The 27,036-nt window shown below is 41.6% G+C and overlaps 1 protein-coding gene and 1 long non-coding RNA gene across 13 annotated transcripts in view; one reads left to right on the top strand and one right to left on the bottom strand.

The window, feature by feature from the left end:
* The window catches only part of ncanb (neurocan b), a 567,283-nt gene that overhangs the window by 122,398 nt on the left and 417,849 nt on the right, over positions 1-27,036 (top strand). The gene's annotated exons all lie outside the window — the stretch shown is intronic.
* Positions 22,890-24,092, bottom strand: LOC133644357 (uncharacterized). The gene is made up of 6 exons (XR_009824757.1): positions 23,984-24,092; positions 23,664-23,781; positions 23,419-23,510; positions 23,236-23,313; positions 23,072-23,146; positions 22,890-22,972 (listed from the first exon to the last, which is right to left on the bottom strand). It is a non-coding gene; the product is annotated as an uncharacterized LOC133644357 (long non-coding RNA).

Consider the following 27,036-nt stretch of genomic DNA (forward strand, 5'->3'; position numbering starts at 1 on the left):
AAAATCGACGATAAAGTTCGCAACTTTTGCTCGCTGATAAAAAAAAGCCTTGCCTGTACCGGATGTAGCGTGACGTCACAGGAGCTAGTATTCCTCACAATTCCCCATTGTTTACAATGGAGCGAGAGAGATTCGGACCGAGAAAGTGACGATTACCCCATTAATTTGAGCGAGGATGAAAGATTCGTAGATGAGGAACGTTACAGTGAAGGACTTGAGAGGCAGTGATGGACGTATCTTTTTTCGCTCTGACCGTAACTTAGGTACAAGCTGGCTCATTGGATTCCACACTCTCCTTTTTCTATTGTGGATCACGGATTTGTATTTTAAACCACCTCGGATACTATATCCTCTTGAAAATGAGAGTCGAGCACGCGAAATGGACATTTAAAGTGACTTTTATCTCCAAGACAATACATCGGTGACACACTTAGCTACTGAGCTAACGTGATAGCATCGTTCTCAAATGAAGATAGAAACAAAATAAATAAACCCCTGACTGGAAGGATAGACAGAAGACCAACAATGCTATTAAACCATGTACATGTAACTACACGGTTAAAAATTCTCAGCCTGGTAAGGCTTAACTATGCTGTTGCTAACGACGCTAAGGCTAATTTAGCAATTTAGCAACCGGACCTCACAGAACTATGTACTCTCTCCTTTTTCTATTGTGGATCACGGATTTGTATTTTAAACCACCTCGGATACTATATCCTCTTGAAAATGAGAGTCGAGCACGCGAAATGGACATTTAAAGTGACTTTTATCTCCAAGACAATACATCGGTGACACACTTAGCTACTGAGCTAGCGTGATAGCATCGTTCTCAAATGAAGATAGAAACAAAATAAATAAACCCCTGACTGGAAGGATAGACAGAAGACCAACAATGCTATTAAACCATGTACATGTAACTACACGGTTAAAAATTCTCAGCCTGGTAAGGCTTAAAAATGCTGTTGCTAACGACGCTAAGGCTAATTTAGCAACTTAGCAACCGGACCTCACAGAACTATGATAAAACATTAGCGCTCCACCTACGCCAGCCAGCCCTCATCTTCCTATCAACAGCCGTGCTCACCTGCGTTCCAGCAATCAACGGCGCGACGAAGGACTTCATCCGTGGGTTTGGCGGCAAGCATCGGCTAGGCGTAGTAAGTAGTCCTTGTTGTGTTGCTGTAAGTATTGTACTTAGCCGCTAATACACCGATCGATCCCACCTACAACGTTCTTCTTTGCAGCCTCCATTGTTCATTAAACAAATTGCAAAAGATTCACCAACACAGATGTCCAGAATACTGTGGAATTTTGTTGAAGAAAACAAGAGGCGTGTGACGACACGCGCATAAATCATATCCAAAGGAGTTTTTCAACCGGAAGTGTGGCGGGAATTTTAAAATTGCACTTTATAAGTTAACCCGGCCGTATTGGCATGTGTTGCAATGTTAAGATTTCATCATTGATATATAAACTATCAGACTGCGTGGTTGGTAGTAGTGGGTTTCAGTAGGCCTTTAAGAGTCCGTATGTGTTTGCTCAGCTCTGTGGAGTTCCTGAGTTGGCGCCTATGGAATGATGCTGTGTGATTGTTATAATGGGGTTTGAAGGTATTTTCTGTGAGCCCGATATATGTCTTTGTGTTTGAGTTGTCTTTGCGAGTGACGTTGGCTTGATAGACGACTGATGCTTTCAGACAGTCTCCGATAAGTGGGCAGTTAAGCCTTTGTCTGCAATTGCAGTTACCTGTAGAGTTGGGGTTGTTAGTGGTTTCTGTTGTCTGTCTAGGTGTGCTCAGTATCTTGTTGTTGTGTGTGTCAATGGTTGGTTTGATATTCATCATGCAGCTTTGGCTGCTTCTACACTAAGGTCATACAGAATATATCTCACCTAACCTTATCCTTGTCCACACACACACATAATGCCGTCGTTTAAGACTCCCCTCCCCCCTCTGCCAGCCGGCGCAACGCGACCCTGTACACATGCGCGGAAAATGCGCACATCATAGTAGAATATAATAGAATAGAATGGACATTATTGTCATTATATTTGCATATAACGAGATTAAGGACTCCAACTTAAAGGCCTACTGAAACCTACTACTACCGACCACGCAGTCTGATAGTTTATATATCAATGATGAAATCTTAACATTGCAACACATGCCAATACGGCCGGGTTAACTTATAAAGTGACATTTAAAACTTCCCGGGAAATATCCGGCTGAAACGTCGCGGTATGATGACGTATGTGCGTGACGAAGTCAGAGTAACGGAAGTTATGGTACCCGTAGAATCCTATACAAAAAGCTCTGTTTTCATTTCATAATTCCACAATATTCTGGACATCTTTTGCAATTTGTTTAATGAACAATGAAGGCTGCAAAGAAGACAGTTGTAGGTGGGATCGGTGTATTAGCACCGGACTACAGCAACACAACCAGGAGGACTTTGTTGGAGCGCTAGCCGCCGACCTCACCTTGACTTCCTACGTCTCCGGGCCGCCAAACGCATCGGGTGAAGTCCTTCGTCCTTCTGCCGATCGCTGGAACGCAGGTGAGCACGGGTGTTGATGAGTAGATGAGGGCTGGCTGGCGTAGGTGGAGAGCTAATGTTTTTAGCATAGCTCTGTGAGGTCCCGTTGCTAAGTTGCTAAGTTAGCTTCAATGGCGTCGTTAGCACAGCATTGTTAACCTTCGCCAGCCTGGAAAGCATTAACCGTGTATTTACATGTCCACGGTTTAATAGTATTGTTGATTTTCTATCTATCCTTCCAGTCAGGGGTTTATTTTTTTGTTTCTATATGCAGTTAAAGCACGATGCTATCACGTTAGCTCGTAGCTAAAGCATTTCGCCGATGTATTGTCGTGGAGATAAAAGGCACTTAATGTCCATTTCGCGTTCTCGACTCTCATTTTCAAGAGGATATAGTATCCGAGGTGGTTTAAAATACAAATCCGTGATCCAATGAGCCAGCTTGTACCTAAGTTACGGTCAGAGCGAAAAAAGATACGTCCATCACTGTCTCAAGTCCTTCACTGTAACGTTCCTCATCTACGAATCTTTCATCCTCGCTCAAATTAATGGGGTAATCATCACTTTCTTGGTCCGAATCTCTCTCGCTCCATTGTAAACAATGGGGAATTGTGAGGAATACTAGCTCCTGTGACGTCACGCTACTTCCGGTACAGGCAAGGCTTTTTTTTATCAGCGAGCAAAAGTTGCGAACTTTATCGTCGATTTTCTCTACTAAATCCTTTCAGCAAAAATATGGCAATATCGCGAAATGATCAAGTATGACACATAGAATGGATCTGCTATTCCCGTTTAAATAAAAAAAAATCATTTCAGTAGGCCTTTAAGGTGCGGTAGTGGGAACAATTATGGGGTAAAAATAAATTACACAAGAGGTAATAAAGAAAAAACTAACAATCCAATAAAAATAATAAGCAATCCTGTACAATATACAAAACACTATAGAAATACAAAATACTGTACAATATACAGAACAAGACAAGAGTACCGGAGTAATAAATAACAAGCACTCGAAGGGTAATATTGCAATATCCTACCCTAAAACCCTACTGGGTATAAGGGTAGGATATTGTATAGGGGTGAATTATTATTATAAGTTAGAGTTCAAGATGGTGACAGCTCTGGGAAAGAAGCTGTCTCTGAGCCTGTTTGTTCTGGCTCTGATGCACCTGTAGCGCATGCCCGATGGTAGCAGGTCGAACAGGTGGAAGCCAGGGTGTGTCTGTCCTTAGTGATGCTTTTTGCTCTGTTGAGGCAGCAGGAGTTGTGTAAATCCTTCAGGAAGGGGAGGGGGCAGCCGATGATTTTTTGTGCAGACTTTATGACCCTCTGAATCGCCTGTTTGTCTGCTTCAGTGCAGCTGGCGTATCACACTGTTATGCAGTACGTCAGCAGGCTCTCGACAGCCGAGCGATAGAAGGTCACCATCAGCTGCCTCTCCAGTCTGTTCTTCCTCAGCACCCTCATGAAGTGGAGTCTCCGCTGGGCCTTCCGGATGACCGCAGTTGTATTTTGGGTCCGGGAGAGGTCAGCAGATATGAGGGTGCCGAGGAACTTGAAGGAGCTGACTCTCTCCACCTCCTTGCCGTTGATGTAGAGGGGGGCGGGGTCTGCAGTGTTTTTCCTGAAGTCAAAGATGAGTTCCTTGGTTTTTGTGGTGTTCAGTGCTAGATTATTCACTGAACCCCACACTGATAGCTTCAGGACCTCTTCTCTGTATGCAGACTCACCCACCCCTGTAATGGGACCCACCACCGTTGTGTCATCGGCGAATTTGATGGTGGTGTTCTCCGGGTGGGCTGGACTACAGTCATGGGTGTAGAGGGAATACAGCAAAGGGCTCAACACACAGCCCTGTGGAGAGCCGATGCTGAGTGTGCGGGAGGAGGAGAGATGGGGGCCGAGTTTCACTGTCTGAGGTCGGTTGGTCAGGAAGTCCTTAATCCAAAGACAGGTTGGTGTGGGGAGGCCTAAATTGGTGACCAGGATGTCTGGAATGATGGTATTGAAGGCGGAGCTATAGTCGATGAAAAGCATCCTGACATAGCTCCCCCGGTGTTCCTGGTGGCTCAGTGCAGAGTGGAGAGCCATGGTTATGGCGTCGTCCGTGGATCTGTTCGCCCGGTAGGCAAACTGCTGTGGGTCTAGGGTGGGGGGGAGGCAGGCTTGGATGTGATGTAGGACTAGCCTCTCGAAGCACTTCATGATGACAGGTGTGAGTGCTACTGGGCGATAGTCGTTGAGGTTGTTTGTGGCAGCTTTCTTGGGTACCGGGATAATTGTGGCGGATTTAAGACAGGGTGGGATGAGTGCCTGTGCCAAGGAGAGGTTGAAGAGGACGGTGATAGATGGTCAGCTGGTCAGAACATGCTTTGAGCACCTTCCCGGGTACACCGTCTGGACCAGCCGCCTTCCTGGGGTTCACTGTCTTGAGCACCCACCTGACCTCATGCTCCTCAAGAGTGAGTGTGGGAGTGCTGGGGGCTGGGGGGTTGGTAGGGCTGGGGGTGGTGTGGCTGTGACTGTTTGTGATGTCTCAAAGCGAGCAAAGAAGCAGTTCAGCTCTTCTGCCAGCGATACATCCCCGTCCCCGGTTGCTGCGTCACAGCCTTTGTAATTGGTGATGTGCTGTATGCCCTGCCACATCTGCCGTGGGTTGTTGCTTGAGAGGTCACCTCTGACCTAATTTGTAAACAATTTGCTGAGCACTTCTCTTCAGTGTGAAGAGCTGCAATTTACTACATTGTAAACCGTTTGCTGTGCTTTGTGTGCCCTTTACATTTGTTTGCTATGTTGCTTTGTGTGCAAGTTCTTAAATTAAATGTAACTTATCTGAACAATATCCAGTGTTGTGGTCTTTCAATTAACTGGAATCCAGTGTGTTGTGGGGCCCTATTGTAGTGAATCACACCTGAGCCATCATAAATGAATCAAATCTTTAATGGATATGTGAAATTAAACAATGTGATAAAGAACATTTTACATCAATCAAGCTAAGGATCTAGATATCTGGTCAATACACTCCTCACTCTTTTGCCTTCACCTTCATTGTCCATTAGTTTTTGGTGACTTTATATACTCTGGACCTAGACGTTGAGTCCGCGACATACTTGCCAACCTTGAGACCTCCGATACCGGGAGGTGGGGGTTGGGGGGTGTGGTTAATAGGGGAGTATATTTACAGCTAGAATTCACCAACTCAAGTATTTCATATATATATATATATATATGTATGTATGTATGTATGTATGTATGTATGTATGTATGTATGTATGTATGTATTTATGTATGTATGTATGTATGTATGTATGTGTATGTATGTATGTATGTATGAAATACTTGACTTTCAGGGAATTCTAGCTATATATATATATATTTATTTTATTATACATATAAAAAAATAAATACTTGAATTTCAGTGTTCCGGGGGCTATCCAGTAGATGGCAGTATTGTCCTGTTTAACTTCTCCTCCGTTCATGACTCGGCCACCGTGTTCAATGGAGAAGCCGGTTCTACTAAATGTACAGGCAACATAATTACATACCCTTTCCCCTTCGAACTGTCCTGGATGAACTGAAATTCTTGTTTCCATTCGTTTTGGAATTTGCAAGCGTATTTCTTCATCTTGCTCGTCGACGGCGTCGCCATGTCTGTAACTTCCTCGTTCTTCTGCTTCGTCTCCTTGTTGTGTGCACAGTTGTGCACTCTACTCTCTAAAAGCCGTAGATGTTATGATGTCATTGGCCAGGCAAGCTGTTTATATTGTGGGAAAGTGGACGTGAGAACAGGCTGTCCCCACTCAGGTCCGCATTGAGCTGGAGGGGGCGTGGCCTCCAGCTCCGGCTGAATACCGGGAGTTTGTCCGGAGAAAATTTCTACCGAGAGGTTATCGGGAGAGGCGCTGAATACCGGGAGTCTCCCGCTAAAAACGGGAGGGTTGGCAAGTATGGTCCGCGACATACATTGCGGACAATAACTGATACAGTCTGCTTTGCCAGTCCAAATGTTTTCCGTAGTCTTCCCTTGTTGGCCACGCTACCTTTTTTGTCACATCCACGGGAGCCAGCATTCTTGTTGTCGCTCCTTTGACAAATAGACAAAGTTTTTCACAGCTGAGCTGGACATTCGAAAGTTCTCTTGTCGTTCCGCTGGCACAACACACTCGTTGACAAACATATCCCACCAGGCTGCCGTTTTTCCAGGCCTGTTCCAAAACCGTCGCTTAACATTGCTGTGTTGTCGTCTGAGATGTGTTGTATCCGAAGTCTTCTCTTAAGGTTTTCATGTGTGATTTCCACAAGCGTCTGTACATGTAGAAGAAGGAGAAACACGGGCATTTCTGGATGACTTGCCTCCATTTTCCAGTGGTTGGCTCCGGTTGTTATGAAGCTGGCTGTGGCACGTTCTTTCTGACGTCACTTCCTGTGTGGGGCACGTTCTTTCTGACTTCACTTCCCCTCCGAACACCGTTTATAAACGATCAATGAGTCCACACAGAGCTAAGAGCCGGAAATTCAAGAAATACACGGCACACTTACCCGTGTGAAAATGTATCCTAGGAGGGGAACCTTAAACAATGGTTTAGTTTGGCTGACACGGTGCTTAGACTAAATAATTATTCGTTTAAGAAGTTATCCGGCTTAATGTAGACAGGGCCTAAGTTTCAAAGCGTTCCTGTTGAATATCTTCCTGAGTACATGTTTTTTGGGGAAGTGCCTGTCAATGAGTGCAATGACATTATGTCCAATAATAATGCTGACATTTTTGCTGAATGGGGGGTTATACCAAAATATGTTGTCTCGTTTCCTGGTTTTTCTTGTTTTAGTTGCTGGTGGGTCGTATTGGAGGGTGCATTGGTATCCACTTTCGTTGAATGCTTTTTGGTATGGGAGTGTTGCTAGGTTGGATGATTCTCTTTCTGATGACAGGGTTGACAGCCTCTTGTTGATGCCTGCTGGGATGGTCCTGGTTGTGACAGGCGGGTGGTTGCTGTCACGGTGTACATATTGTAATGTGGTGTCGGGTTTTGTCAACGGCCGGTATGTGTTATTGCTTAGTTTGAGTGTTACATCCAGGAAGTTCACAGTGTGTTTGTTTGCCTCTGTTGTGATCCTTATTCCAGCATATTTCTTTTTTTATGTTTTCTAAAGCTCCCGGTCTGGCATTGGAAGCGGCCAGTCCGTCATCGCTGTACAGCCTGATGTTTATTCCTAATTTTGTGAGTTGCGAGAGCAGGAAGCTTCCTACTAGTTTGCAAGTTTCGGCCCCGTCATAACTTCCCATTGTCACGTCGAATTGTCCAGTGATTTTTTGCCAAGGTTGCTTTTGGTGCGTGAGTATTGAGTTTTTTGCGTGGATTATGTTATTCCTTTCGTCGATGGTGAGGCTGTTGTATTTTTGTCATGTCTGTGATCATGTTTTGTTTAAGTTATGTTCTGTTTGGTTTTTGGACTCTTTTTAGTTCCTGTTTTCACTCCCTTGCTTTGTTACCATGGCAACCCACTAGTTTCACCTGTTTCCCGTTTGGACTCACACACCTGTGTTAATCATGATCACTATTATTTAAGCCTGTCACTTTCAGTTAGTCTGGCTGGCGACATCACTCTGCTTCATGCCATGTTTACGGTTTCATGCTTACTTCACGCCGCTTGTTTCATAGTCCATGCTGCCCTGTTCACTTCACCGCAAGTAAGTTTTGTTTATTAATGCCACAGTTAGTGTCTTTTGTCGCATGTCTATAGTTTACGTCTTAGTGCTAGTTTTGTTTCCGGCGTTAAGTGTTGTGCCTCCGCTGCGAGCGCCTTTTGTTTGTACACTTTTTATAGTCAGAAATAAATAATGTCCCTACCTTCACGCCTTGTCCAATCCAACTTCTCTTGCATCTCGGGAAAACAAACCTCCCACAGTCCACTTCATGACAATTTTGAGGCAAAGTCCAGTGCTTTATTCAGTAGTTCCATGCTCATTGAAGAATACAATTCTTCTTTTCCAGAGGAGATTTAATGAGAACACAAACGCTCTTTGAAATATTTGGAAATTTACGAATGCTACTGATCTACCGTATTTTCCGGAATATAAGGCGCACATAAAATCCTTTTTTTGTTCTCAAAACTCGACAGTGCGCCTAACGTAAGGAATACGTTTGGTTGAGCTTATCCACCTCAAAGCTATTTTATTTGGTACATGGTGTAATGATAAGTGTGATGATAAGAGATACGTGTAGGCTGCACTACGATGGCAATATGACTCAAGTAAACAACACTAACATTTTATATGTTCCATTGAAAATATAGAACATTACACTCGGGACTCAATAATCCATCAAAATGTTTTAGTATGACTTCGGTAAGCTATGAAGCCGCACCGCTTGATGTGCTTCAACATATGAGTATTATTATGGTGTGTGTATAAGGTAAGACATATTATCTGGCATTATATGCCAGATAATCACCTTTTTTCACATTTTAAATCTGTCAATGCGGGTGCATCAAGATCACAAATGAATGAATGTGTGGCAGTTTTTAGATTTTAAAGAGGACAATTTTGCAATCACTCTGCTGATTAGTCTCTTCATCGCCTTCGTGGAGGTTTCGCACTCACCCCTCGACAAACCATAATCGGACTAAATCAAGGTGTTTGTCACTGCCGCCGCAACAGCCTTAATTGGCTACACTTTCTCAAATGATTGCGCTCTTTTGAATGCATGTCCAAATTAGCGCTGTAAATGGATGGCGAACACTTGGTTGCAAATGGCAGCAATGCCACGCTTGGTTTGTTTTGGATCTTTTCTATTGTTTGCTGTTTGTACCCCCACCGACCCTGATGGATTTTGGTTTGGGCTTTGTTTAAACTGGCCACCTGTGTGTGCCATCTATGCTGCACGCCCAAGCGTAAAGCCAACAGCTCAGGCTGCCTGATGTCCCGGCCTCCTGCCAGCGAACGCCGTCTCATGCTTGCATCTGCTCTTTGTGTTGATGGCCGGATAAATGAGGTGTTTGCTTTTCTTTGGCAGAGCGGCACCTTGCAGAAGGTCAATCTGGGTGTCTGCTGGAGAAAAAAAAGCTGTATCCCCATCTTCAGCCTTTTAAAGGTCCATTAGTTTGAGATGTATTAACCCATTAGCCAAAACTCATTCAGTGCTTCTTGGTACTGCCAAGCATTTAATCAACAAGCAAAATAAACGTGATTTGTGCTGGCTAGTCTGTTTAATTGGAGGAAATTATATCCCTCTTTCACATTTAAATCATCAGAATCTAGCCACAGCATTTTTATGACTGGTGCTTAATTGTCTCGTTTCTGCTCTAAACTTGATTAGGAGTTCCTATCTATTAATTTTGGCCAATCACAGATGCAGATACAGCTCGATACAGTGCATTTAACTGCACTTTTTTTAATGTATCCCATCATTCACAATCCTTATGAGAGACAAGAACACATATTTCCCTTTTCCAGCATGAGGCTGCTAACACCGCAGTTAATGTGATTTGTCTATAAAGACCTCTAAAAACACCCCAAATCTGCCAGGAACACTTTATTAACATGCTGTTACCTGCATATTAACCAAGCAGAGGAACTACTTGTATTAATACAGCACCTTACAGAGAGGTAAGAAAGCTATTACAGCTTAGACACAAATATATCGCTGAGAAGACGCGGCAAAGATGCTTGTTTCCTCACAGATTTAGTTTTACCTGAGGAGTGAAGACTATGCATGAATCCCTCATTCAAACAGGCAACACAAGTCTTGTGCTGAAAGATATAAACATCCCAGGAGTTGGGATCTCAGTGAAAAGCAGCCGTAAATACTGTGTAAAGTTGTTTATGTGTGTGTTTACTATGTGTAACATGTTTGCTATTTTATTGTTTGATATTTTAAGTACATTTAATTGTTACTATACTTACTGTCACCAGGTTTTAGACAAATTCATGACTTGCAGTTAGTAAAACGTTTAAAAACGTGCCTGGATTACGTAAATACAAAATTGCATTTGTGTCCAAATATTGGGGTATTTTCTTAAGCTAACAAGATCATTATTTAATTATGCAAACAAATAAAAACCTGTGATTAATCATGATTAAGACAGGCCCAGGGCAGGGGCTCGTCAGCGAGCGCCTGGTGGCCGGGACTTGCTCTACGGAGCCCGGCCGGGCACAGCCCGAAAGAAAGAAGTGGAACCGTCCCCCCGCAGACCCACGACCTACAGGGGGTATGTGGACTGAGTAGCAGTCCTCGGTTGCCAAATCTGGTTGTCGGGACATGGAATGTCACCTCTGTGGCGGGAAAGGAGCCTGATCTTTTGCATGAGGTCACGAGATACCGTCTAGATGTCGGGCTCACCTCAACGCACAGCATAGGCTCTGGAACCAAACTCCTTGAGAGGGGTTGGACTTTGCTCTATGCTGGAGTTGCCGCAGGGAATAGGCGGCGAGCAGGTGTGGGCTTATTATTAGCTCCCCGGCCTGACACAGAGCGGGTTATTTCCCTGTGCATTCGGGTTCGGAAACGGGCTCTGACTGTGGCTTGCGCGTATGCGTCAAAAAATGGCAGTTCGGAATACCCGACCTTCTTGGGAAACCTGGAGGGATTGCTGCAGAGCAGACTCTGTCGTTCTAATTGTAGAGGGATCACACTTCTCAGCCTCCTGGGAAAAGTCTATTCCAGGGTGCTGGAGAGAAGACGCGAGCCTCAGAATCAGGAGGAACAATGTGGTTTTTGTCTTGGTTGTGGAACACGGGACCAGATTTATACCCTGTCTAGGGTACTGGAGTGGGCATGGGAGTTTGCTCAACCAGTCCACATGTGTTATGTGGATTTGGAAAAGGCATTCCATTGTGTCCTTCTCGGTGTACTGTGGGGGAGTGGGGGGGGGGGGGGGGAGTATGGGGTCCAGGGCCTACAAGCGTTTGCATTGTCAGTAGTAAGTCAGACATGTTCCCAGTAGAAGTTGAACTCCACCAGAGCTGCCCTTTGTCACCGGTCCTGTTCATTATCTTCATGGACAGAATTTCTACGTGCAGTCAGGGTGTGGAGGGTTTCCAGTTTGGTGGCCAGAGGATCGCATCTCTGCTTTTTGCAGATGATGTGGTCCTGTTTGCTTTATCAGGCTGGGACTTTCAGCGTTCACTGGGTCAGATTGCGGCTGAGTGTGAAGCTTCTGGGATGAGGATCAGCACCTCCATAATCTGAGGCCATGGTTCTCAGTCGGAAAAGGGTAGACTGCACCCCTCGGATCGGGAGTGAAGTTCTGCCTCAAGCGGAGGAGTTCAAGTACCTCTGGGTCTTCTTCACGAGTGAGGGAATAATGGAACGCGAGCTCGACAGACTGATTGATGCAGCATCAGCAGTGATGCAGTCACTGCACCGGTCTGTTGTGTTGAAGAAGGAGCTGAGTCAGAAGGCAAAGCGCTCGATTTACCGGTCAGTTTACGTTCCTACCCTCACCTATGGTCGCAAGTTTTGGGTATCGACCGAAAGGACAAGGTCGTGAACACAAGTGGGAGAAATGAGTTTCCTCCGCAGGATGTCTGGGATCACCCTCAGGGATAGGGTGAGGGGCTCCGTCATCCGGGAGAGACTCAGAGTAGAGTCGCTGCTCCTTCACGTCGAGAAGAGCCAGCTGAGATGGCTTGTGCATCTACTACGGATGTCTCCTGGACGCCTCCCTGGTGAGGTGTTTCGGGTATGTCCAGCCGGGTGGAGGCCTCGGGCCAGACCTAGGACACGTTGGAGAGACTGTGTCTCACAGCTGGCCTAGGAACGCCTTGGGTGTACCTCTGTGGAACTAGAGGAGGTTGCAGGCGACAGGGAAGTCTGGGAATCTCTGCTTAGACAGCTGCCCCTGTGACCCGAAATCGGTTAAGCGGCGGAAAAATGGATGGATGGATGGATGTTTTAGTTATAATGTCAAACTTACAAATGTTGTTTGAGTGATGAATGAAGAATCTTTTCGACAAGGAACACTATCGATGAATATTAGACGAAACGGGATAAACTGCTGGTTCAAGGCGCAAAACAGGAAGCATATTTTCAACCAGCAGCACCTGCAGTGAGCGAATAATAATAATGGATTAGATTTATATAGCGCTTTTCTAGACACTCAAAGCGCTTCACAGAGAAGTGAGAACCCATCATTCATTTTTATAAAATGAAAATCTTTGAACTCGTCCAAAAAATAGCACCATAGCACAAACAATAACACACCTTTTCAGTGTCGCTGTCAGTGTTTGAAAATAATAAATAAATGTCTAGGTGTATGAAAACCATTTGTTGAACACTAAACAAAGCGAAGAAAAATCCATAAATTAGCGGCAACGTTTTATAAGCCGCAGGGTTCAAATTGTAGGAAAATATTACCGGCTAATAGTCCAGAAAATACGATATTTGTTATTTCACTGATATTAAAAACGTGATTTTAAAAAATCATTAATTTTGTCTATTTCCCCCCCAAAAAAGTATTGGAAAAAATGTGTTGTCTTCCATTCAGTACTCAGTGTTATTCAAGTTTTTATGATCTTTTACTTCTTCATGCCACATCAGCCCACCTCCCATCCATTTATCCACAGCTACACTCCTTCCCTCTCACTTCCTTTCCGTTTAATTAAACCCAGCGGCTGATTGCTCAGCCTTCACGTAGCGATGCTCCCCCGCAGTCCTCTTGTAAGAACTTAGCGCCAGGTGTTATGTTTTCCACTTTTAGTGCTTAATGAGTTAAATTGGCTTAGGTGACACCCTTTCCTTCATAGAGTGCTGGAACGCTAATGTAGCTAATTGGGAACAACAATGCAAGCTCCAAGGCGTCAAATTAATTCATCTTAGTTCACGGCCAGTTTATCCGTCTCTGTCAACAAGCTCTCAGAATTAGTCATCAAGTGGGAGCAGCCTGCGCTTTCATATTTATGGTCATTAAATATAAATGTATGGAACTGAGGGGTGGCTCATTCTTAAATGTGGAAACTTTTTTCATGGCACCATTGCTTGTATATACTGTCACATATCCCAAATCAGATTGAACGAATGAATACTGTAATTTCCAGGCTACACAGCGCGTCTACTGTAAATATTAGCTGCACCCACCTAATTTTTGACATTTGATTTTATATACTGTATTTTACTATAAGGTGCACTTAAAATCATTTTTTTCCCCAAAACTCGACAGTGCGCCTTATAACCCGGTGCGCCTAATGTACAGATTAATTATGGTTTTGCTTATCCACCTCGAAGCAATTTTATTTGGTACATGGTGTAATGATAAGTGTGACTAGTAGAAGGCAGTGAAACATTAGAGATAAGTGTAGGCTGCACTATGATGGCAATATGACGCAAGTAAACAACACCAACATTTTATATGTTCCATTAAAAATATAGAACATTACACACGGCGCTCAAAAATCTATCAAAATGTTTTAGTACGACTTAGGTAAGCTATAAAGCCGCACCGCTTGATGTGCTTCTTCAACATACGAGTATTATTATGGTGCGTGTATAAGGTAGGACATATTATCTGCCGTTTTGTTTCACAATATTATGCAAAAACAACTTTTCTTACCTTCTGGTGCCTGCTGATCTGTATTTTGGATCTGCATAAATCCTGAAAAACTGCGCACATCCTTCTTTGTAGTCCGTGCTGACACCGTAGTCGATAAGCTTCTTCTTTTTCTCTATCTTCTTGTTATGGGACATTCATCCTCCGCTGTTGCCATTTCTAATATGAAGTATTGTAAAGTTGTTACTTATATCTGTCAGTAAACTCACCATGAAAGCGCTAAAACATACCGGTGTAGTGAGTTTACATTATTCACCCAAGGAACTTTAGTTATTAGAGAGTTCTGGTGGAACGTTTATTCACGGGACACATTTCCGGTGTTGTTGTTTCCGGATGAGGAGATGCTGCTCCGTTATTGAGTTAAATAAAGTGTGATTGTCATTAAAACAGTTAGTTCCATCTTTTGACACTTCTTCCACTCCCGTCGTTGCACGCTACACCGCTACAACAAAGATGACTGGGAGAAGACGCTGTCGAAGGTGACCCACGTAAATAACACCGCCCACAAAAGGCAGCCTCTGGAAGAAAGACAGCAGCTTGAAGAGGATCTGTAAAACATAATCTATGCAACATTTTGACCAAAGAACCACCATTACATGTTATGTAGTCCACAAAGAAGTGTTTTCCATTTAGAAAAAATAAATATAACTCCTTTAATGCGCCCTATAATCTGGTGCGCCTTATATATGAAAAAAGATTTTTTTTAAAATAGACCATTCATCGGCAGTGCGCCTTATAATCCGGTGCGCCCGAAGGTTCGGAAAATACAGTATATACTGTATGTTGCCCAGATGAGCATATATGCCGCAGGTGTACACATTGAAACATAAAGTCTTTACACGGGTGCTTGCATTCATTCACAAATTTACCAAAAGACAGTGCCTGTAACACCGCATACAGCAGGGGTCACCAACCTTTTTGAAACCAAGAGCTACTTCTTGGGTACTGATTAATGCGAAGGGCTACCATTTTGATACACACTTAAATAAATTGCCATAAATAGCCAATTTGCTCAATTTACCTTTAACTCTATGTTATTATTAATAATTAATTATATTTATCTTTGTGGAAACACTGATCATCTTAATGATTTCTCACAATAAATATATATAGAAACAGATAAATATCAATATGCAACACTTTATTTTTATATTTTCTCTAAGTGCACATTTTTCAAATTGAACATTTTCAAATGATCACTTCTAATACAGTCTTGTGAAATCACAATATCCCATTTTAACTAGCTAGTCACTAACATTTTTTAACAAATCATGAATTACTTTGCATCATGTTTGTACAAATAATAACTCATGTAAAATACAAAAGTCAACTCTCAAATTTTTAAATAAATCATGTCACACTTTGAACTGGACACCAAATCTGTTATCTGTTTCTTTGTCAGTTAGTGGGAAGCCTGGCATTGCATGCTGTTAACTAGTGTGTTGTACTCTGGTGTGTAACTTGACACTGCAACTCTGAGTGAGTCTTGCAGATGTGCATCAGTGAGGCGTGTTCTGTGTTTGTTCTTGATGAAGTTCATGTCAGAAAAGGCTGATTCACAAAGATAAGTTGAACCAAACAGACTTGCAACCTTCATAGCTGCTGCGCATACACCACTGTACTTTTCTGTGTCAACAAGGCACCAAAAGTTTGGTGCAGCCTGGTGGGTTTTGAGGTGGAGGTCATTTTGCAGTGTTACAATTTCAATCTCCACCTGTTCAGCATCCAGGCTGAATGTTGCATGATATGTCCACGTTCATGAAAGGATTAGAAATGAACAACATGCATGGCTCAAGCTGATCCAGGTCACAAAACCTGTTCTCAAACTCTTGCCCAACTCTGTTTATGACCTGAGAGTATTTTTCTGCAACTTTGTCAAAAGCCTCAGATTCTACAGATTTTCTAAATTTGCCAGAATAATTTTTTTGAATTTTAATCATAATAAGTTTGAAGAAATATTTCACAAATATTATTCGTCAAAAAAACAGAAGCTAAAATGAAGAATTCAATTAAAATGTATTTATTATTCTTTACAATAAAAAAAATAAATTTACTTGAACATTGATTTGAATTGTCAGGAAAGAAGAGGAAGGAATTTAAAAGGTAAAAAGGTATATGTGTTTAAAAATCCTAAAATCATTTTTAAGGTTGTATTTTTTCTCTAAAATTGTCTTTCTGAAAGTTATAAGAAGCAAAGTAAAAAAAAATAAATGAATTTATTTAAACAAGTGAAGACCAAGTCTTTAAAATATTTTCTTGGATTTTCAAATTCTATTTGAGTTTTGTCTCTCTTAGAATTAAAAATGTCGAGCAAAGCGAGACCAGCTTGCTAGTTGTGGGGAGGCGAGCGAGCGGCAAGGTGGGGCGCGCTGGGAGCGACGCCGCAATCAGCATAAGGTGCGTGGAGCGCGCAGCTGTGGACAGTGCAATCACCCTCTCGGACCGTATAAAAGGCGGACGGGAGGAAACCATCCTCTGCTGCCACGCAAACGACGGCGACGTGCTGCTGAAAAGCAGACGGCGGACGGGAGGAAACCATTCATGTGCTCACGTGAGAAAAAAGGCAGCTGCTGAAAAGCACGCAAAATACTCAGTGATTGAAATAATAAAAAAGTCTAAACCGTCTCACGACAATGTCTTCCCTGGAGGGTCCTGAGAACCCGCACGACAGTTAGGACTGTCACACTTGTAAATAAATAAAATTAAAAAAATAGAAGCAGCTCACTGATAAGTGCTGCTATTTGAGCTATTTTTAGAACAGGCCAGCGGGCGACTCATCTGGTCCTTACGGGCGACCTGGTGCCCGCGGGCACCGCGTTGGTGACTCCTGGTTTACAGCCTACCAGAGAGGCCTTTGACCATGGTCTTTGTCCTTCTCCTCTTCCTGGTCGCTGAAGTCGTCTTCTTCAGTGTGCGGTGGTCTCTATTCAGGGCCTGTTAGTGGTGGTGGATTTCCATTACAGGCGCTGGCTGTTTACTTTTTCGATGTCCGGGTCGATCGTCTTCGACATTGGGGCTGCGTCGTGTGCGTTTTAACTTTTCTCTTCCATGATGAGGGTGAGTCCATAACACGCTAAATGGCTGACTGGATGATTATGTAAGTGATTTTTCAATTCAATTCAAGCAATTTATTAATCCCTCAAGGGGCAATTCATTTTGAGCAGCAGGTTCGTCGTGGTTCGTATAGCCTACACATGGCCCACAATAAATAGTCAATAAATACAAAAACAATACAACCCTCTGAAGAATTAAAAAGTTTGAGTCTGAGCGCAGAGGGGATGAATGATTTTGAGAAACAATTTGTTTTACACATAGGAAGGGCATAACGTCCTCCTGAAGGCAACAGAGAGAATTCCCCCGCGGGGACATGGCAATGCTCCAATGCTTTTTGGGGGATTTGCTGGTTGCAGAAGGAGTAATCTTAGAGCAAGATTTAACAATACTAGTCAGGCTGTTTCGGTCTTTAACTGAAAGGCAGTTGAGTTGAGTTGAGTTTGTGTTTATTTCGAAAATGCTTGCATACAACATGATACATCACAATTTCCAGTTTCTATATTCAACATGTTCAAAAAGGAGTAGACAGAAGCAGAGCTTATTTAAGCCTACCCTTTTTCCTTTACATAGCAGTTGCTAAAACCTTTGTTCACTTGCTGTTCTCAATGTATTCACAATATACTCCATATGTAATAACAATAAAAATAAATAAATAATGAGTGAAGTAAGTTATATTTCATATGGTGAGATGAGTAAGATTATCTAGAAAATGAATGGATGGATGAAATAAATTCAGAATGTTTATCATGGTTCCTCTTCTTTGTACTTTAAGTTTGAAGAGTTTCTTGAAGTGGATCATATTAGTACATTGTTTGATTTCTTTGCTTAATCCATTCCATTATTTAATTCCACATACTGATATACTGAAGGTCTTAAGTGTTGTACGTGCGTGCAAATGTTTTAAATTACATTTTTCTCTAAGATTATATTCCTCCTCTTTTGTCGAGAAGAATTGTTGTATATTAGGGATACTGTTTTATATTAGTGAAACCAACAAATAAAAGAAAAAAACATAAGACTCTCAATAAATGCTTAATAGAAAGTATAGCAGGCCTGACAGAAAAAATATTTTGTTTCCTGAGAAGATGAATTCTCTGTTGTGCTCGCTTCACTATAAAATCGGTGTTCACATCAAGAGCTGGTCGTCAAAAAAGGTCCCCAAGTATGTATATGATGCAACAACGTCAACTTTTTGTCAACTTCACATTAAATCAACTTTTGATGTGAGTAATTTCATTGGTCCACCGTGACCCGCAATTTCATTGGTCTGGCTAAATTTATTGTTAGCATGTGAAATTCCTGAACCCAGAAAAATCTAATTATTAGCCTTAGTAATGTATAAAGTGCAGTGTTCAAAGTGTGGGATACATTTTGGGTATGTGGAACATATGATTGTATGCAATATTTTTATTTTCCTTAGGAATCCTGTATTTAGAACGAACAAATGTCAAACTCAAAAATCCCTTGGAGCGCACAGACAGCCATATCTCCAAATAGTTAAGAATGATTGTGTAATTGTAGAATAATGTAATTACTTCTTCCTCATCCCAATTCTGACATTTCCGGAAATTGTTATTAAAATCCGTGCAAAACTTATTAAACTATATTGCTTACTAACAGACAGCCAGACAAATAAACCCCAGCAAATAAGTGAAGTGAAGTGAAGTATATTTATATAGCGCTTTTCTCTAGTGACTCAAAGCGCTTTTACATAGTGAAACCCAATATCTAAGTTACCTTTAAACCAGTGTGGGTGGCACTGGGAGCAGGTGGGTAAAGTGTCTTGCCCAAAGACACAACGGCAGTGACTAGGATGGCGGAAGCGGGGATCGAACCTGGAACCCTCAAGTTGATGGCACGGCCACTCTACCAACCGAAAATCCTTTCATAATAAAAAGGATACATTAAATTGCCAAGTTATTTTGTTCCAAACAGGCTGCAAGAGTGTTCAGTCTTTGCATCCATGGCAGCACCTGGTTTTATAGCGTAATTAAATGGAGTGAATCCTCTTGTCTATCCACTCTCTTTGTCTCTGTAGCTGGAGGCGGGGCATACAAAAATGAAAAACATGTGTTCTTGTCTTACATAGGAATTGTGAATGATTAAGGCAAAATTCCCAAAAAAGTGCAGTTCCCCTTAATATTATCAATACATTCTTTAATGCAATTTTGCAGTTTTGAGTTAACCAACTGTATGTACAGTAGCAACACTGTAAGGTGTACGATCCAATAATCCCCTTTTCTCCAAAGCTCCCCATCCTTTCATTGAATGCATTTCTCTCCTATGGTGCTCCTCTTCATCTTCAGCTTATTTTCTAGCCATCAGGGTTGTCAGCCCACTCCAGTCAAGGCAAAGCATGAGTGGTGGTCTCGAGCCACTTGCAGTCATCCAAAAAGCCTCATTATTTTTTAAAATGTTTAATGGATACCTCTCCCATAGTAAACATAATAATAATAACATAATAATAAACATAATAAACAATGAAAGTGTCAAGTGTATATGGCTTGTATATATGCATTTTCATGAAAGGAATACAAAGAAATGATGATGATGATGATGATAGTGTTGGGTGACCAAATGTCCTGTTTTCCCAGGACATGTCCTGTTTTCACATCCTGTCGCAGCCGTCCTGTTTTTTTTCTAGAACTTGATGAAAATGTCCTGTTTTCTTATTGAGTTGAACAGTATTAGAGCACTCTAGTACGTGTGACGAAATCTAAAGATATTTACCATATTTTTCGGACTATAAGGCGCACTTAAAATCCTTTCATTTTCTCAAAACTCGACGGTGCGCCTTATAACCCGGTGCGCCTAATGTACGGAATAATTTTGGTTGTGCTTACTGACCTTGAAGCTACTTTATTTGGTACATGGTGAAATGTTAATGTGACCAGTAGATGGCAGTCACACATAAGAGATAAGTGTAGACTGCAATATGACTCAAGTAAACAACACAAAAATGGTATTTGTTCCATTGAAAATTAAGAATATTACACACGGCGCTCAAAAATCTATCAAAATGTTTTAGTACGACTTTGGTAAGCAATGAAGCCGCACCGCTTGATGGATTGTCGGCGCATTAAACATACGAGTATTATTATGGTGTGTGTATAAGTTAACACACATTATCTGGCGTTTTGTTTCTCAGTATTATGCAAAAGAGACTCTTCTTACATTACGGTACCGGCTGATCTGTATTTGGGATTTGCATAAGTCCTGAAAATTTGCGCGCATTTGCCTTTGTAGTCCGTGGCAACACCGTAGTCGATAAGCTTCTTCTTTTTCTCTATGTTCTTGTTATGGGACATTCATCCTCCGCTGTTGCCATTTCTAATATAAAGTAGTGTAAAGTTCTTACTTATTATCTGTCAGTAAACTCGCCATGAAAGCGCTGAAACATACCGGTGTAGTGAGTTTACATTATTCACCCAAGGAACTTTAGTTATTAGAGAGTTCCGGTCGGACGGTTTTTCACCGGACACATTTCCGGCGTTGTTATTGCACTAGTGAGCCACGGATGAGGAGATGCTGCTCCGTTATTGATTTAAGTAAAGTCTGAATGTCATTAAAACAGTTAGCGCCATCTTTTGACACTTCTTCCACTCCCGTCTTTGCACGCTACACCGCTACAACAAAGATGACGGGGGGAAGACGCTGCCAAAGGTGAGCCACGTAAATAAGACCGCCCACAAAACGGCGCATCCTGAAGCGACTGTCAGAAAGCGGCTTGAAGATGATCTGTAAAACATAATCTATGCAACATTTTGACCAAATAACCACCATTACATGTTATGTAGACCACAAGGAAGTGTTTTACATTCACAAAAAAATTATAATAATATGACCCCTTTAATGCGCCCTATAATCTAGTGCGCCTTTTGTATGAAAATAAACCTGACTCGACCCGCTCATCGGCAGTGCGCCTTCTAATCCGGTGCGCCCTATGGTCCGGAAAATACGGTATATTTTTTGTTTGTTCAAGTACTGCAATATCTGTCCCACACAGCAAAAACACTCCGCGGCGGATCCCCCGCGCAGGTATCGCGCTTTCCGGAACGGAACCGCGAAACAGACCAGCATCGGCGTCCATTTGCACTCAGGAACGTATCCGCCACGGCGGCAGGTAGCGGATCCGCTGTGGCGGCGTGCTGAATGCGCTCCGCACCCATGATCAAAGCCTTATTTCCGCGGCGGGTGCGCCGTCACGGCGCGCTGCATCCACTCCGCACCCAAGATCAAAGCCTAAACTCCCGCCACGGACCAGCAACGGACTCATAAAAACCCTGGCCGTTTTGGACCCCTTTATCTTATTTTCAAAATCCCTTCTGTTCTTGCTGTAGGATAAAATAGGAAACTAAAAAATTCACTAAGCCCTACTACAGCAATATAGGCTTACATATGCATTGCCTTGTATTTTTAAACTAACAATATTGTCAATAGGCAGAAACAGAAAATGGTCAATTCACTCTATAAAGTAAATATATATAATATATATTTAAAAAGTAAATATACATATTTAATCTATTAGGCTACAACTTCAAGGAAACGCTGCTCCATGCACAGCTAACATATCAGAAAATGAATACCTGGTGAATGACAAGAAGTCCAATAAAAGGTTGTTTATTTATACGTATACATCTCTATTCCTCCTGAGGAGGTGGAAGCGGGACTCGTCTCCTCGTTGCCCGATCCCCCGCCAAGTTGAACCACCTGATGGCGTGTTTGGTGACCTCAGCGTCCGTGGCTGACCTTGTCACCACATTTTTACTCACAGCACCTGTAATCAAACAAGATTACAAGACAGATACGTTTATGTTTATGGTAGGAAGCATCCAAAGCCAAGTATGCTTACACAATACAAAATATGTGATAGGTATTAAGGAGATTACATTTGAAAAAAAAAACATGACTTAAAGTTACTGGAGGTGGTTAAAATAAGGTGCGTAAACTATGAATTTGTGATCAGGGTATAGGTTAATCGTTATTTGGTTCCTTGATCAGAGTACTTGTTTGGCTCTGTTGGATGACGGCGGCGGGGGTTTGGGGGTGGGGGGCATAAATAAATATCCATAACCCAACTTTGGGAGGTTGACATTGTTTTCTTATTATATTTGTACTATCATTCTATGTTTGTATTCGTGTAGGCCAGGGGTGTCCAATGTGCGGCCCGAGGGCCATTTGCGGGCTGCAGGTCATTTTTTAACGGCCCCAGGGCACATTTTTAAAAAATATGATCGAAATAAATAAAAAACATTAAAAGTGGTATTTAAAGAGCAAACAGGTGAAATGTAACAAGAAAATGTAGCAAACGTTTACTCTAATCACACAAAGCTGCCATGTAGGCTGTTTTTCTTTAAAAAATAATAATGAATCAAAATCAATGTCATTATGAAATATTGACCTATTCAAGGCTTAAGAAGTTTACCTTCGCAATCAGCTGGTCTTGGTTGTGCTTAATAGTTTCCAGCAGGCTAAGGATGTGGATTACCTCAGGAGCTGTTGACAAACAGCAGTATAAAATTAACATGTTTCAGTGTTTATCCTCATTACTCATAATCCTGACATTAGCTATTGACCTTAGTTAATGACAAAAGTTATTGACAAAGTTTGAAGAAAATATGTGATTGCTTGTGAATTTGAATTTTTTCCAAAATTTGTGGCACAGAATGACCATCCGGTATTTGTCAGTTATTGCTCACCAGAGCAGGAAATGTTGTCGGCCATTCTTCCCCCTCGCCATGTTGGCCTGAAGGCCAAGCTGGATCCAGGCTCCTCTGTCTGCCACATGTTGAGGGCTGCTGGTGAGGGGGGTGGAGGGAGTCGAGGAGGGACTGCCGTTCCTAGTGAGGTGGGCATTGTGAGAGAGCCATCAGTTAACCATGACTGGTAATACCCAAGGGGCCTATCTATACACTAATATTTCAGAGATCAGTCCCTACCTTGTGTAACTCTCTGCATGTTTAATGCAGGTGCTGGTGAAGGCATATGAATGCGTCCTTCCCCATGGTGAGGTGCTAAGGGAGATAAATTGGTATTAAATGGTTGTGATCTGTTAACCATGGTTACTGGATGCTGAGATATTATTTCAGAGATCAATCTTTACCTAGAAAGTTATCTCCAGTTGAGGAGTCGAGTTAACAAGTACTCATGACTCTTGCTGGCACTCGGCGAGATGGTGGAGCTGGGAGAAGGGATATAAGGAGAGGGGAATATCTTTAGCACTAAGAATGTTAACCATATCTTTTGGTGGTTTTGTTGTTTTCGATGTTAAGAGATTATTCCTTACTCTGCCTGTGCAATTGGCTTGCCAACCCCAGAGATGTGAGGTCACTATTTCCCGGGTCTTCTTTGCTATCATCTGAGTCCCCGAGACGATGGCTGTTGGGTAACCATATCATTAGGATTATTGCAATACCAAAATTGCCAAATATACATATAGTACAAGCATCTCTGGTCTATTTTTGAATGCTACCGGAAATAACCTTCCTATTACTGTAGAAACATGACAAAAACAAGACGGAACACACTTACACTGGCTTCCTGTTCCTTTTTTCTGGCAGCTCCTCGTTCTCTGCCTCAGATTGCAGGTCTGAGGTGTCGCAGCCCTTTCCATATTGTTGCATTATTTTTAATGCGTCTTTGTAGTTGTCTAAAATTGAATATGTTAAAATGAACATGAGTTTCAAATTAGCTGTAGAGCTGAACAGAATATTATTATTATTGATGATGATAAATCAGGTCTCTCTCTTACAAGAGACCTGGTCAGAACATAGACACAATAGGTTATTCCAAGCATAAAGAGAAGCAACTATGACGTTATTTTTAAACAAGAAGATTATGAATTTGCATACCACAAGTTCGGACAACAGAAACGTCAAATCTTGGCCAGTTTGGCTCATGCTGCTCCTCATTTAAAGCTGCCCTTTCGATTCTGTCGGTGTTTTTATAGCTGGGCCAGAAAACCATCCTATCATCATACCATCCACTTGGGACAACCGCAATGTCCCTGTTCATTATAAATTGAATCAGATGAAAAGGCACCCTTAATGTAGAAAGAAAGAAAAGGGGTATTTATTCATCGTCAAAGGAACAACGTGGACAAAAGCATGCACAGGTGTTAGTGTATACAAATAAGCAAGTAAGATGAGCTGAGATTTTACCTGAATGGTGCCCCAAGGTGGTAAGAACTATAAGAAAGGTAAAAGTACAGGTCATAATAGTCAGAACTTCAGCTCAATCGTAAAGTAGGGTTTGAAATTATGGGTGTAGTGTATACAGAGATCAGTCCCTACCTTGTGTAACTCTCTGCATGTTTAATGCAGGTGCTGGGGAAGGCATATGAATACATCCTTCCCCATGGTGAGGTGCTAAGGGAGATAAATTGGTATTAAATGGTTGTGATCTGTTAACCATGGTTACTGGATGCTGAGATATTATTTTGGAGATCAGTCTTTACCTAGAAAGTTATCTCCAGTTGAGGAGTCGAGTTGACAAGTACTCATGACTCTTGCTGGCACTCGGCGAGACGGTGGAGCTGGGAGAAGGGATACAAGGAGAGGGGAATATCTTCAGCACTAAGAATGTTAACCATATCTTTAATATTAATGTGGTGGTTTCGTCTACATCGCTAAATATATCCTGTGGTGTACCTCAGGGATCAATATAGAACCTAAATTATTCAATGTCTAGATAAATGACATTTGTAAAGTTACATAAGATTTAAAGTTAGTATTATTTGCGGATGATACAACAGCGTTTTGTTCAGGAGAGAACACACAGAAGATAATACAAATAATAACAGAAGAAATTAACAAATTAAAAAGATGGTTTGACAAAAACAGACTATCTTTGAATCTCAGTAAAACTAAAATAATGCTATTTGGTAACAGTAGAAGAGAAAGTCAAACACAAATAGACGGAATAGAAATTGAAAGAGTAAATGAAACCAAATGTCTAGGTATAATGATTGATGATAAATTGAACTGGAAATCTCAAGTAAAAAATATACAACATAAAGTAGCAAGAAACACGTCAATAATGAATAAAGCAAAACATGTTCTAGACAAAAAATCACTTCATATTCTCTACTGTTCACTAGTGTTACATATCTGAGTTATTGTGTAGAAATATGGGGAAATAATTACAAAAGTACACTTCATTCATTAACGGTGTTACAAAAAAGATCAGTTAGAATAATATATAATGTTGGATATAGACAACACACAAATCCTTTATTTATTGAATCAAAGATACTGAAATTCCACGACATAGTGAATTTGCAAACAGCTAAAATTATAAACAAAGCAAACTATAACCTGCTACCCAAGAATATACAACAATTCTTCTCAAAAAAAGAGGAGAAAAATCATCTTAGAGAGAAATGTAATTTAAAACATTTGTACGCACGTACAACACTTAAGACCTTCAGTATATCAGTATGTGGAATTAAATTATGGAATGCATTAAGCAAAGCAATCAAACAATGTACTAATATGATCAATTATTTATGCTTACATGTGGAAATAATAATAATAATAGTAAATAAAATAATAATAATAAAAAAAGGTAAATAAAGCATAAAATAGTCTCTAATAAATTAATTAAATAAAAAACAGCATATAAAATATATACATCAGCAAATAACAAAAATATAGATCAAGAAAAAGGATCCTTAATATGTGCAGCAATTTTTCCCACTCACATCACCTCATTTTATATTTTTTTCTACAATTAACTATGCCAAAAAACACATAGACATACCTTTTTTTTTTGTAATGTAAACAAAAACAACAGGGCGTCACACACAGCTAGTCCACAGTAAACAGGATCTCGAGCTCCACTAAAGAACAAAGAAAGAAATAATACACACTCATATTAATAGCAAAGAACGGCTGTTTCCACTCTGTTAACGTTACGTTGTTATAACGAAGTAATAGCGACCTGGGCCTAAACAACACTGACAATAAAGTAATACGCTTTCGTTTCAACCAGTTGGAAATATGTGGAATGTCATAGCATGTAACCTACACACATTCACAGCGTCTAACAAAAGATAGCTTAAGTTAACTGTATTGAACGTTACTCACCGGCTTCACAAAACACAGATAAAAGACAATTTTACAATAGCACGGCGAAAAAATGACCGTCGTTGTGTGGGTTTTTTGACGAATAACACTCTTTTCCACTTTTCTTCGCTCGGGCCTCACCTACCGCGTGCAGCCATTTCGAATTTTCTGAATACGTGACGTCAGACGCACGTCCCCATGCAAAGCATTCTGGGAGGCGGCGCTGGAAATAAAAGCCTTTTTTTACAGAATATAAAGTTTTACTGCTAGTCCTAATATCAAACAAAGTCATTACAATCATACATAAATGATTATGGAAACAGAAAGGCCGATCTTTACTGCGAATGTAGCAATAAATCAATAAATCTATACTTACGTTCGTGTTCCAGCAAAGAAAGTCCAGAGATCTTGGCTCATGCGCGTACACGCTAGTAGGCGCGTCCACGTCTGCGGGTGGAGACATTGGTCGGCTCAGCGCGCGTAGGCGGAGCCTATAACTCTGGGCGGCGCGCGCCGGTTTAGTTTGTCGCGTCCGCGTATGCGAATCAGACACGAGTCCGCTCAGGATCAGCTGTCTGACCGTACAATTTTCAGAGGCGGAGCTGTATCCTCTAGGCGGAGCCAAAACGAATGTGACAGTAACGCGGGTTGGGCGACTTGAAGGCGGATCCGTATAGCAGTCTTCTGCTGTGTGGGGTATTTACATCATTACATTTTAAGATTTATGTGTGCCATCCTAGTTAAAGCTGGATTTAGTAACACAGTGGTACCTCAACTTCTGTGAACCTTGTCTTGTGAGTCATTTGAGATATGTGCTGTCTCTCAGCTTTTTGTTATGC

Source organism: Entelurus aequoreus, linkage group LG27 (genome assembly GCF_033978785.1).
Source record: "Entelurus aequoreus isolate RoL-2023_Sb linkage group LG27, RoL_Eaeq_v1.1, whole genome shotgun sequence".
NCBI classification, from domain to species: domain Eukaryota; kingdom Metazoa; phylum Chordata; class Actinopteri; order Syngnathiformes; family Syngnathidae; genus Entelurus; species Entelurus aequoreus.